The following is a 12,737-nucleotide window of genomic DNA, read 5'->3' as shown; positions in this document are numbered from 1 at the left end:
ATACGCGTTACATTACGGCACACACGTGCGTGACTCGGGGACGTTTTTTTCGTTTGTGTGTTTGCGTGTGTGGCTGGACACGTTTCCTTGTCGACAGACAGTGCTGTGCGTAGCGGCGCTACTAACAGAGCAGCTCTTTTCGCTACGTTTTCAGTAGCGGAGGAGCGCTCGCGCTAAATTTCTAACCAATAGCGGAAAAATAATTCCCGCTACAAATTTTGGTAACGTGTCCGATGCTGCTACCGCTACTTTCCGGCTACTTTAGTGGGCAAGACAAAAGAAGTAACTCGTATTCCACGCCATTTCACTTCGACAAGGCAGTATCCGTGTCACAATCCGGCATGACCAAAGTGATATTTTCTAATTTCTGTACGTTCCTATTCTGCCTAGAATAAAGTTCAGGGCTGGTATCGACATTTTTCGTGCTTATTGTTCCTGCACAAAACAATATTTTATTGCCTAAGCGTTGTGTCGGCTCTACTCATCATGGTTACATGTTCGCCATAAAAAAATATCTTACGAGACTGCTTGGCAGTAGCGCCGGTACATATTTCCTTCCGGTAACGGTACCGCGCTACGTTTCGGAATGAGTAGCGGCGTTTCAGAAGAGTAGCGAATAGCGGTACTCCGCTACCTAACTGCCGACCGAAGGGACAGGACGCAGGCAAGCTGGTGCATAACCCGGTTCCTTCCGTTCGACTAGAAACAATGAAGCAAAAAATTAAAAAGAAATAAGGGAACAACACGAAGAAGCGTGTGTTTGGGAGACGGAAGAGAATTAGCTCGTAGCCTTTTCTGTGTTCACATTCATTGCCTAGCAGTGACAATTCTTTTGTAGAAGCCTGCTTGTTGCCGCTAACAGCTTTATCTAACACGCAGGATGTCAGTGACACTTGCAGTAACCGAATATGATTCAGCATGCGCGGCGAGGTGTGCAACTGCTCAATCGTATTGCGATGATTAGGTTCACTACGATAACTATGTTGATCATACCGATTACAGTTTTATATTCCCTTGAGACCATAGCTACTTGCGCACCGAAGATAGTGCTGCACGAAATGCTACAGTCGTTCATTGTACCGCTAGATTTGGTCCAAGGGCACACTACACGCACGTATTGCTCTCTTGGCGCAAACATAGGGTTCTACGAGTTTTAGTTCGTTCACAACAACGATTATGAGCCAAGGCCAATATGCTAGGCCGAGGACACGTTGCGAGAATGCGAGAAAGACAAACAAGGAAGCACACAAGAGAGAGGTTTCGAATAACAGCCTTATGCGCTCCCCCACGATTTTCTTTTACAATTAGACAGGTGGTACAAGAACTGAAGGAATGTGAACGGGCGCGCTTTCCCATTATTTGTCTCGGTCATCTGTCCTCCTCTGGCCGTGTGCCATGCTAACCCGATTGCAGCAGGTCAGTGGTCGGAAATCTCGCGCAAGATGGTCTACTTCCTGCTCTTGCACAACGTACTCAAAGTGTTAGAAGACTTTTGCGGGAGAAGAATCTATACGATAACTTTTCTCGAGACCGCAGGACGTTGGAGAAGGTAAAAAAACGAGAACATATGGTGAGACTAAAGGAATGTACGGGTCAAATTTCAGGTATGTTAGTACGGGCATTGTGATATTGCTATGAACATGCCCATGCTGAGTTCATCGTACTGCAGAAGCGGCCATTCGCTTGGCGAGGGTAAAACAACGGGATGAGGCATTGAGGCAACTGCAGCAAACATAGAAAAAGAGGAGATGGAACACAGCCATTAGAAATTGGTAAATACATATATTGTTTATGATAACATCCGGGTCGACCTGAACCGCATCACATCGTACGGTTTTGGATAGCCGCAAGTGAAAGTTGGCACCACTGTGGTAATCTGAAAAAGTCAAAATGCACAAAAACTTGGCAATGCTCTCATGGGCAGATATGAAATATCGAAGTGAGATACACAGCAGAAGACGGTTCCAAACCTAGAGAACGCTGTCCATCCTCACCCTTTTACTCCTGTGCTGTACCTCAGACTATCAAAAAAAAAAAATCATCGGGGGAGAGTCGTAATACAGGTGCTTCTCAGTCCTGCCCCCAGAGTCAAGGCAATGACACTAGACTAAGACCACTGATGCCTAAGACCATACAAGAGGGGCAAAGGCCACAGTTTGGATTGCCCACGGGGAATAACAAATAAATAAGAGCAAGCGCGCTGCACCAGTACAAAGTTACAATCACTTGGTTACAACTTACACTTACCGTTGCACTTACTGGTTACACTTACCGTTTCTCTCTCGCCAGCCGCCGACGCAGCTTGCGGACTGATTTCTGACCGCAACTCCGCAGTTTCCGAGGATTCTTGCACGGCCGTCTCATTGCCGCGCGTTTCCAGTTTGTGCGAAGCGGCAGCAGCAACGATACTATGAACGCGTGCAGCCTACCGCAGTATCAACAGTTCAAATCAGAACACGACAGCACCTGTCAACACGGCGTGAATGAATGCGTCCCGCAGCACAGCGGCGGCACAGCCAGAGCAGTACGCAACCAACGTGACGTAACGAACACAAGTGACGCAAGCGCCACCTTTCGCAGAATACTGGAGTTGATCACACGGTAGTTACATGCTCCGCCACGATGTGGCCACCGCAAATCCTGTATAGTTTCGGTTTGGTCGGAATGTTTTGGAATGGCTTGAGAGCGTAATAACCTGAGCTGTGCTCTTCCAATCATGCTGAAATTTTCAGCAATTGTTTTGCGCATAATTGCCCATCCACTGCCACTTCTAGGCTGGTGTGGTGACATTAGAACACATCGAAACAGGAAGCCAAAGAAAGGCATTTTTTCATGTTTTTCTGAAGGCGCTTCCGGATTATCGGCGTCATATATCAATAAGAGCGAGACGCTATTTAGCACTGTTTTCACGATCTAAGACGTTTTCAGCTTGATTTCTCCATTTCCGGCGCATTTTGAATATTCGTATTCTCCACGTCACCAATCGCTCTAACAACAATCGCTATTTAGCAGTGTTTTCACAATCTAAGACGTTTTCAACTTGATTTTTCCATTTCCACCCTACGTTTTGCGCCTTTTGCGCCAGTTTCGTACAAAGACCACCCATAATCGGAGATATTGGCATGTTCCAGGCCTTATGGCGCCGCAACCGCATGCCTTGCCGAAAATCGGAAGACGGTACCCCCAAGTCAAGAATCATAGTTTCTGAATGGCACCAGTTTCACCACCAACAGACGAAAATGAGAGCTACAGGTCTGGTACAAAGTTGCCTCTTTTTAAGAGACCATAGCCTTAAAGGGACTATGAAATGATTTTTTTCTCGTTTTCATCAGAAAGAAAACCTTTTTCCGAGTCTAGGACCAAAATTTTACCTTCATCATGCGAGCAGTATTCTCGGGAGCGAATTTAAACGGAGCGGCGAAGGGAGGACAGCTGGCGTCGCGCCGTGGCAAGCTGCCGAGCGGAGATACAGCGGGCAACTTGATGGGACCACGGCCGGCTCTGCAACACGTCATCGTGACGTGATGCCGAGCCGAAGGATCCCGCCAGGAGCATGCGCCGTAGGATCCTGCGTATGCGTTCATCATGAGTGGAAATCTCCATTACGGCAGCTTCCGCGCGATGGTCGCAGTTTATTGCAGTCGCATAGTCGCATCCACGTGGTCGCATCCTGTGGTTTTCGTCGACATGCTGAGACAATGTTGGATAGTTGGTTGCCCTAACTTACGTCAATATTCGCCTGGTATCCAATGTCTCGTGCTTCCCAGTGACGAGACGGACAGCTTTTGATGCCACGAAGCAATCGGAACACCGGAGTGGAAAGACGATGTGGTGCCATCGACTGATCGTGTTTGTAGCGTACATTTGCATGATCAAATTTACGAAGGGTACGCTGAATCTCTTCAACGTACTGGATAACGAGCTCAGTGTTGTCTGAATCAAGGTGTAGCACCATCACAATACCTGTCCACACCGGGGAAAGAACGTCCACCTAAACGGCGCAAAGGTGTGAGTATTTTTTGTTATTGGGGCTAACAAAGGTCTCTCAGTCCATGTGGTTCAAATGCTATCATAGATATCAGGATTGCGTGAATGGGTTAATTCTCATCTGCGTCACTCTGAACCTTGCCGCCGCTTACCGCACAGAGAGAGTAAAAAAAAAAGAAAATAGAAGTTACCGAATCTAGTCCCTAACCTCAGGTGATGCACTGTTGATAAAAGTACACTTCGCTTAGCATGATGTTGGAAACCATACTTCAACAGAATATTTATGTAATATGTTGAACATACGTATCCGTTCTTTTCTCTTCACTCATCTGCTTTCACGTTTAGGTGACTTCCTCAGCGGAGCCTGAAACACCTTAGGTGAGACAGCATGATCATTGTAACCCACTATTCAGAGCAGACAAATGCTGTGCACCCTCTTTCCAGGTTCCTCTTTAATGCAGTGTCTTGCCTACCATTCGGGCTCTGTATATTGATCACAAGTTCTTTTTTTACCTTTTTTTTATTTGGTTTACAGTTTGCTTTATCATGTGCACAAACATGATATTGAGGGGGACATTTTCTTGTTTACACTTCTTATCTTATAATCATTGCTCAGTTAAATTACATCATTTGCATTCACCAGAACTGGAGTGGTATTCTGTGTTATTTTCTTCTCTCAAATCAGGGCAGCCCATGTGTATGGCAGCTGAAGTCTTTCACCAAGGTAACATGCCAGGACAACTCCAGCAAGTGCTCTGCAGGTCACCGCTAAATTAAAAGAATCCATCTTTCTACCTTTGATGCACTATGCTCTCATGAGATTTTGTTCCTGCTACAACTCTGCGCTTTGTTTCACATTACCAAAAAACAACCCTACCAACCATTATCATACCAGTGGTGTACTGCTGCGTTCAACCAGTTCAACTTGCTCTGGGCATCCTACAAGGCCGTGCGGCTACTTCATCCCTTATTTGCTGGGAACACTGGTGCCAATACAGTTGTTAGATGAGCTGTGCGACAGTGTAAAATAGAACATAGAAAATAAAAATTATGCGTGTATAGCATATAATGTGTATATGTAGATGTTAGGTCTTAGTTATTGTACTATTTTAGCTGAATGTCGACATTTCAGCTGTCTGAGCCTGATGTCCTCGTCCTTGACGCACATACAAGTGTGTCCACACCCTTGGAGGAGCCTGCATAGCGAGGACTCTGTCCCGGTGGCAAATGGAACAGTTCTTTCACAAAGAAAGCAGATTTCCGCCGGAAGACCAACAAGCAGTTTACTTGAAATAGTACCAATTGTGTTTTTCTAATTGCAAAATATTGGGCATGCTACGTCAGTACTGAGGGTTTTTGCTTCTTTCCAGTTACCTCAACTGGTGACTTCAAGCTTACGTAACACAATATAAGAGGACAACGAAGAAGGCGAACTGGTGTCGTGAGATTGTGCCCAGTTATGGATGTATTACACAGTATTGGAAACCTGGTTGAACAATAAATTTGTTAAAAGACGAACACTTATCAGAAATAAATACGATGTGCAGCATACTCTTACACAATACGCTACAGCTGAGTTTTTGTAGGCATGATGGTTGGCAATGCTAAATGTTCAGATTTACGACGTACTCAATATTGAATACAGAATACGTGACGTGCTCATAAATAAATTCTTGCATGAAACATAATCTTAGGCAAACAAGAAGTCCTTCGATGGAAGGAAATACAGCCATCTGTAGAACAATAAATGCAGAGTAAATCAAAATCGCCTGAGGGCACGAAGCTGCTTTGAATAATAACAGTAATGATGACTAAGAACACGAGTTGCAACAAAGTAAAACGAAACATTAGACTGTAGAGGAGGTGGTGTTCCCCTACATGAGTCCTGACCGGCGGTGATGGAATGTCCCAGCGGGCAGATGGACGTGGCCTCACGCTAGGACGGTGCCGGTAGAACTGCTGTGCCCGCGCCGTAGCGCGTGGCAGCAGAGGCACGTCTTCATCGTCCTCCACGGGCCGCCACATCACTCCCCCCCTCAGACGCGGAGCGGTGCATGCGGTTGAGGTTCGCGTCGATACCACGAAGAGGAGAATGATGACGGCTCATAGATGGTGGATGGATGGGCGTACGGCTTGTGCTTGTGGCTGTTGATGCAGCAGCAGCGGGATGGCGGGAACAAGAGCGCTGCGATCCGGGCGGGTTCCAGTGATGAGATGTGAATGCCGATTGGTTGAGTAGTTGGGTGCTTGAGTGGTTGCTGATTGTTAGCTGAATGCTTTGAGCCCTTGTTGACTGCGCTGAGTGCTTGCTGAGAGATTGCTGCCGTGCGTTAGTTGTTGCTGAGTGATTGAGTTGTTGAGTGCTGATTGTTGCTGGGTGAGTGCGTTGATGAGTGGGCGACAGTACCGCGACCGGTACGACAGCGTGAATGCCGGTTGTCGCCAGAGAAGTGCCGGGGAGGACCATCATGAACCAGGTGGAGGCCGGAAAGTCAGCTTACTGTGCTCCCCCTGCGGGTCCCCGGTGGAACAGTGGTCCCGGTGCGCCTTGCCTGCTACAGGGTGGTTCGCTGCTGCTTTGTCGAAAAATTTATGATGTTGCATGGCCGAATTACGCCGAACATGGTGTTCGTTGTTCGGGTCACCAAATGTAGAGGAGGTGGTGTTCCCCTACATGAGTCCTGACCGGCGGTGATGGAATGTCCCAGCGGACAGATGGACGTGGCCTCACGCCAGGACGGTGCCGGTAGAACTGCCGTGCCCGCGCCGTAGCGCGTGGCAGCAGAGGCACGTCTTCATCGTCGTCCATGGGCCGCCACAAGACCATTAGACTACCCAGTCTTTTACGATAATTCGTGCAAACAGATCGAGCAACAAAGGGGGCATCTTACAAATATCACAGTCGCACTTCACAACGCACTTCCTTTGTTGTCAGATTGCCATAATATGTTGTCAGATTGCCAAATAACTGCAACTGACGTAAATATAATTGCAATGCCAAGCAACCACCAGACACTTTCCATTGGTGACGGCGATACAACCAATACACGTAATGGTGAATCGCTAGAGGCCCACGTAACTCGTCAGCAAAACTCTCAAAGCCACGGAGGTACTTGAGTTCCTTGTTGTGAACGGCCGCAGAGCAGAGGACGAATACATTCAATGAAAAAGTACAGCTCACATGTCATACTTGTCAGCTCAACACTATATTGCAAACGATTCACACGCAAAAAGCTGTTCATTATAGCGTGTTATCCGAACGCCTCCAACCAAGAAAACGTAATACTTCAACTTCAACCCTCAGACGCGCCCAAAAACCTTGTGACCTTCTATGTGCGACTGGAGGCGACACTCGACAGCCACAGCGAGCTCGCAGCATTACGTGCCATTGCGCAACACCGGTGACGTAACGGGGCACAGAAGTGCGGTCCGTACAGTTACACCATCGACGGGAGAATGTGCGCGGGAGAGGAGGAACGCGGAAGAGACATTTCGAGCGCGCGCCCCTCACTGAGTGGAGCGATTTCGTCCGGAAAAATTTGGGGCATATCAGTTTCTCGGCGGGAAGAACAGTTTCCAGCGAAAAAAAGTATGCGGGTTCGGGAAATTTCATAGTGCCTTTAATGCTAACGCATTTCTCTCGCATTTACCGCTAAACCGTCACTGAATTTTGTGATGCTAAAACTGATGATAAAAAAATGTTTTTTTTTTCTGAAAGTGTGGCATATGAAAATCATCGGCATACATCAGTCACACTCTTCGTAGCATTATTTAAATCTTTCCTACAGTCGGTAATTTGGGTAGGTGTGAACCAGTCACTGACATTTTTTTAACGGTTCAGTTCCGGTTCAGCTAAAAATAATAGTTTTCGGTTCCGGTTCGGTTCGAATGTCTGCTTTCAACCTTCCTCCGTCGAATGTTCCCCTCGTTGTCCTCCGTCATATAGACTCGAGCACTAGTTGCTTCAAACTGGACCCAAGATGCATTTATGTCAAAAGTGGCACTATTCTGGGTCAGAAAGGAAGAGTCGGAGATAAGAAGGGGGAAGCAGATAAGGAAGGAGAGAGAAGGCAGAAGTTGAATCATTGGAGACAGATTGAAATACTATGGCATATTCTTATTGGTGCCTTGAGGCTTGTGTGTTTGTGTTCCAGCCTCCAAGTAGTTACTTTCCATCAAACTTGCCACCAAGGAACTGAACTGGCAGGTCGCGTTGCTCCCACACAGCAGATGCGTTTTCGCCAGCGAATAAAAGCGCTTTCGTCAGTCGATGTCACACACGAAAGCATTATGTAGCGTACGTGGAGTGTTCACTGCCACTGCACATTTTATTGCAGACAGATTTTCTCTGGAAATATGCGTCCCTCAAACGAAATATCTTGTGTGGCAGTTCCTAAAGGCAGTGGTTTCTCCAGACCCCCCCCCCCCCACCCCACACACACAACTAACAACTTTATTACGGGATGATGGCTGGAGTGTTTCATCGCATGGGGTGATACTCTACCCCATTGCTGGTGGTGATGCGGGGAATGAAATAATGAGCCCCTTCACAATAAGGATCGAAGTCCTGTGGTGTCCAGAAAGGTGAAGAGAGCCTTGAGGGGCAGAGCGTTGGCATGCTGGATGTGACCATGGACCAAGCAATTGTGTTAGAGAGAGGGGTCGGGTAGAGCCCTGCACGGGCCGACTTTACCAGGCCCGAACCGGCCCGGGCCCGGTCCGGTGATTCAGCGAATAGAGTCCGGCCCATCCCGGTGACTCAACGAGTACAGCCTGGCCTAGTATTTCCAGCCGTACGCGTTTCTAGCGCTTATCAAACAAATTTATAAGTAAATTTATAAGAACATGCAGAAGACAAGTCAACAGCACGAGACCAATTAAATCCAGAACGCACGCGAGCATGCGCGTTATCTTTACACTATCAAGTCTGTGACGAGAACGAGGTCGAAACTCGCCAACACTTACCGCCGTATTCTTGAACAAGCCTCGACTCGACGCTCCGCCTCGACTCCAACGAGTGGAGGAAAGTGGCGCTGCTCCACTCGAAGAGCCCATGCGTTTCATGAACCGGCTTCGGGGATTCCTCCGCCAAGGCGCTCCTCGAGAAACCGTCCTCGAATAAAGCTGTAGTCTCGTCCCCAGCCGCCTTTCGGGACCACTCGGAAATGTTAATTATCGTGCTTAAAACACACTTATGGCATGAAAAATAAATGTAATTCTTTACTTTATTTCGACCAACCTGCATTACAAATACAAACACAAAGGTCTGCAAGTGTTTGAAGGAGGGTGCAGGTGTTTCGAACAGGGAAACAGACTGATAGGTTTCCTAGTTTTCTGGTCTGGCAATTACAACCACAACGGCAGCAGATAGCTTAATGGCATGGTCACCTCGTATCAAATAATATGAAAGATGATGTCACTGCTTGTCACTCTACTATTATGTTACGTGTTATGTTATGTGGCGTGAATGACTGTTTGTTAGCGGATGGGTACGTTTACCCAACGCGTTGAGGGTAGCTATAAACAATCAAACGAACAAAACAGATTTTACAACTACATCCCGAGCAAAGAATCGGGGAGACCATTCTTGGGGAGTCACCGCGAGCATGTCGTACGAAGTTTTATGGCCCTCATTCGCGCTCTGCCAAAACGGTGGAGCCTGTTATCCCACCCAACAAACGGAGTTCGTGCTATTGGAACAACAACTGCAAAAAAAAGAAAACGAGAGAAAAAAAGACATGAATGGAAGATTTGTTGAGCCGTTTCGGTGATAGCTGGAGACAGAATAGCAGGGGTTGGGCCAGCTTGATACAGTATAAAGATTACGGAAAAACATTGAGGAGGCAGATCAGATGTTTATTTTTTTTTTTTTTTTTTAGATATCCAGTCAATGCACTGCTTCTTTTTTGCACCACTTTTTGCGTGAAAACATCCTTCAAACACACCTTCTTTGTGCTAAATAGCGCGACAGAAGGACAATTTATTACACCTTGTCTTGAAAAGTGTGCTTGCGAGAAGGTGTGGGATTTTGTCCACAACGCGGCACAACGTCGTTTGTGACACATTCACAATGTCTCCGGTGGCAGTTCGAAAGTCCTAACGCCATAAAATCACATGTCGACGGGCAGCTGTAGCACAGGAGGTAGAGGCAGCCCACGATTGCACACATTTTCCTCCAGCGGCAATGTATCCAAAAGGCTTCGTACGGTTGTCTTCATGAAGCGGTACCGTATACCATATGAGGAACTCGTGATCATCAAATTAGTCAAAAGGAGTTTGATGGCCCCTTATTGAACGTTGTCGCTCAGTGGTAGTGTTGTCAGCACCCAGTTAAAGGCCATCGTGGCACAAAACGCAGTCGATGGACGCAGCGAACGACCTGTCTTCCGCCATTACACCAGCCAAACCCGAGTTGAGGAGCGTTCTCGAGGTAGCACCGATGCTACCTCGAGATTTTCGAGGAATGCACGGAGGAATTCCTCCACTCGAGGAGCGTTTCGAGTCAAGGTCGATTTATGAAGCGCAAAACCGTCCTCGAGGAGCAGCTCGAGTCGAGTTTCGAGTCGAGGCTCGTTCAAGAATACGGCGGTTACTTGTCTTTTGAAAAGGCATTGGTACTGCACAGAGCTTTTATCCAGGACGATGAATACTGGCTACCCCCAACTGCTTTAGGAGTTCGGTCTTCGCAAACCCGAAAAATGACACGTACGTTGTGTTTTCATTCACTTTCTCACGATGCACTAAGGAACACCTACGCTTCATCGCTCAACATACACCGTCACATGTGCAGTAACCATTCACTGTTACTGAAAAGCAGGAATGCCATACGTATTGAATGTACAGAAACCAAGAACGGCGACGTACAAAGAACACACAGCCCGCCGAGAGGAGCCGAGCAGACGCCGCAAAGGCCGGAAGAGAACGGAGAACGCTCCTGGCGTCACGACTGTCCAAGTGCGGCTTTCAGTCGGGGGCAAAAGATGCAAGTTGAAAATTGCATCACAAATTCTCGCAGCCGTATATAAAAGAAATATTTTGCATGATGGCTAGGAAAGATAGAAGGAATCACCTGATGAGGCATATTTACTTCACATCTGGGGTCCAGACTGTCCCTTTTTAAAGAGTGTTGGACTGAGAATGCTTCCTTGGGGTGCGCCTTGATGGACAGGGTGCTTAGGGCTTTGGCCGTGGGATGTGCGGACAGCGACGGTTCGGTCCGTAAGGAAATCGTGGAGCCAGCTGCAGAGTCGACGAGATACTCCAAAAACCTCAAGGCGTGGAGCGCGAAACGGTATCATATGCGCGCTTAAAGGTACCGTCGTACAATAATGATTTCATGCGCCGGGAAAAGAAAACAGCAACTGGGAGTGACCGCCTCAAATACTCCTGTCAATGGCTCAGTATCATCTACCGGTAGTTTCAATTCAGCTAGTGTCCACGAAACCGAACTCATATGTACTGCAGAAAGTCTTATGCTTGTAGCTGTCATTGTGCCAGTGCGAATGTCCATCGATGTGCTTGCCATATGCATGGGTTTCAGTCTGAAAGCAAAAGAAAGCAATAACACGTTTACAGCACTAGCTATCACTTCAACGGTACGTCATCTTTATCTCGTGAACGCAAGCGGACACAAATATACGGTAATCTTACCTTCAGATATCTTCTCCACAGGAGTCATAAAAAGACGGTCGGCACAACATCGCTTTTAACGACTTGTTCTTTTCTTCGTTGTCGGTGGCACGCTCAGTCTTGCTTTGAAGATATCACTATACGTCGTAACGTACGCGTCGTCGTCTGAGAAGTGCATGGAACATACACGAGACGCCGTTTTCAGTTTTATCCCACGGTTGATAGCACGCACCAAAGTGCAAAGTTGGGGCAATCAGTAATGATAGCACGCAATCGTAGGTTACCACTTTCGCTCCGCACATCGGCGTCTAGGGTATGGTAAAACGAAACGTTCGGATTCCTCGTTCAGGTATTCTTGCAGTAAGGCACACTGCAGACATTATCATCCGGCATCCTTGACAAACAACGCGTATGCCACGTAACAAATGCCGCGTATAGCAATTAGAAACACTCTGAAGCTTCAGAATCGGGACAGAACCAGACGCGGGAACACTAGCAGCATACGTCGTCTGCTCAGGCACCATCCGGGGCCTCTCAAACAACCAATCAGCTGAGATTCCGCAGAACGTGACTTCTAGCTGTCGTTGCCAGCTGACTTTTGTGATGAGAATGCGGATAATGATTATCTGAAAATTAATTTTCTTGACAACAATGCAGTTTTTTTTGCGGCATAATTTGTAGGCTTACATTTCAAGCTACGGGTAATCGAACGGTGACACCTCCCAAAGCGAGTTGCTGCATGTTGCTTGCTTGCTAGTTGCTTTAAAGGGACGGTCTCGTACCCCCTGCCTCTTTCATAAAGTGTACCGTTCGATTGCCCTTTGTTGAAAATGGAATACTGCTAATTTACCCGACAAAACACGCCACAGTTATTAAATAACCGAATTAAATTGATAAAGATTGCAGAGCACGCCGCGATCTGTGTTGGCAACAATAAGAACGGTCACGTCGCCCTGCGGGTAAGTCCGTGATAGGATACAGAAATCGTCTGCTTTTGCGCGTGCTAGTGCATCGGCGTGAGCAGACGACATTCAGAAGTTACTGGGCACCGCGGCAACTCTCGTACATTTTCTTTCAGTTCTCAGGCGAAAAACGCGCAATCTAAGTAGTGGCAAGCATGG

At 47.3% G+C, this 12,737-nt stretch overlaps 1 long non-coding RNA gene across 1 annotated transcript; it reads right to left on the bottom strand.

Annotated features, from left to right (window-relative positions):
- Positions 1 to 9,193: 9,193 nt before the first annotated feature.
- Positions 9,194 to 12,125, bottom strand: LOC135397787 (uncharacterized). Its single transcript, XR_010423752.1, has 2 exons — positions 11,638 to 12,125; positions 9,194 to 11,528 (listed from the first exon to the last, which is right to left on the bottom strand). It is a non-coding gene; the product is annotated as an uncharacterized LOC135397787 (long non-coding RNA).
- Positions 12,126 to 12,737: the final 612 nt, after the last annotated feature.

The sequence above is a fragment of the Ornithodoros turicata genome, chromosome 6, assembly GCF_037126465.1.
Source record: "Ornithodoros turicata isolate Travis chromosome 6, ASM3712646v1, whole genome shotgun sequence".
Taxonomy (NCBI): Eukaryota; Metazoa; Arthropoda; class Arachnida; order Ixodida; family Argasidae; genus Ornithodoros; species Ornithodoros turicata.
Note: the sequence above shows the minus strand (reverse complement) of the source record. Positions and strands in the feature narration are given on the sequence as shown.